At 37.9% G+C, this 990-nt stretch overlaps 1 long non-coding RNA gene across 1 annotated transcript; it reads right to left on the reverse strand.

The window, feature by feature from the left end:
- Positions 1-5: 5 nt before the first annotated feature.
- On the reverse strand, positions 6-987 carry LOC102238693. The gene is made up of 3 exons (XR_312961.1): positions 917-987; positions 473-641; positions 6-44 (listed from the first exon to the last, which is right to left on the reverse strand). It is a non-coding gene; the product is annotated as an uncharacterized LOC102238693 (long non-coding RNA).
- Positions 988-990: the final 3 nt, after the last annotated feature.

Below are 990 nucleotides of genomic sequence, written 5' to 3' on the forward strand. Positions count from 1 at the left end.
GATTATCTTTGGCACTGTTACTTTCACTTCAAACTTGGGAAGCACTGTTGATAGGAGATAAAGGATGTTTGTGATTAGTTTTCAACTTCTGGGGAGTTAGTACTTTCAGGTTCTTTGTAACACTTCCCTAATAATATTTTAGGCTCCCGAAGAGGCAGCTCTCTTCTCCAATACATCTACCTTGCTCAAATGGAGACAGTTCGAAGAACCATCACAGACCCCTGTAACCTTACTAAAACAAGGATGTTTTCTATTTCTTGGAGATGAAAAAATTGCTATAAATATAACTAAGCTATATCAAGTCCTATTCACAAAGCATTAATTGTCTTAATGGGAGTAAGGTATATAGTTGGTTCTACTCCAACCCCAGTCTCACCCAGGAAAAGTGAAAGGATTCAAAATAAGCTCAAATTCTAGGCCCTAGAAGTTTAAATATGAAGAAAAATATTCCATGATTTTCCATAATTCATACCAAATTCCTCCACGGTGAAGGGGTGCTCTGCCGTTTCACCTGATTCTTCCTGTACCAGCACCTTATAGGAGCCCAGAAATGGCTCTGATGAGAGGGGAAAGGCCAATTGCTTGAGGCCACTCTCTAACTTGACCTTCTGCCATTGTGCGATGCGATTTCCTTTGGGGTCCTATAGATACATTAATTGAAAATTACAAAAGAGCTTAGAGCATTAGAGACAATTTAGGGAATCTATAGAAACTCTATGTTATCCACAAAGAGGAAAATGGGATGGTCATAAGGAATGGGGAGGGGAGATGAGTTAGAACCATCTGTGTTACATGAGTTTGAAGGCTTCTCCCTTAATGACAAGTTTCTGGGATATTGTAAGAATCTCTCAAATAAGAACATTTTCCCTAAATTTATTACTTTACATGTAATTATGGAATGCTTCGTTTCACTTACCTCAATGGATACTAGTGGAATCTGAAAGAGAAAAGAGAAATAAAGGAGTTTAGAATTGTTCACAAGTATTCTCA

Source organism: Myotis brandtii, unplaced genomic scaffold (genome assembly GCF_000412655.1).
Source record: "Myotis brandtii unplaced genomic scaffold, ASM41265v1 C42002802, whole genome shotgun sequence".
Lineage (NCBI taxonomy): Eukaryota > Metazoa > Chordata > Mammalia > Chiroptera > Vespertilionidae > Myotis > Myotis brandtii.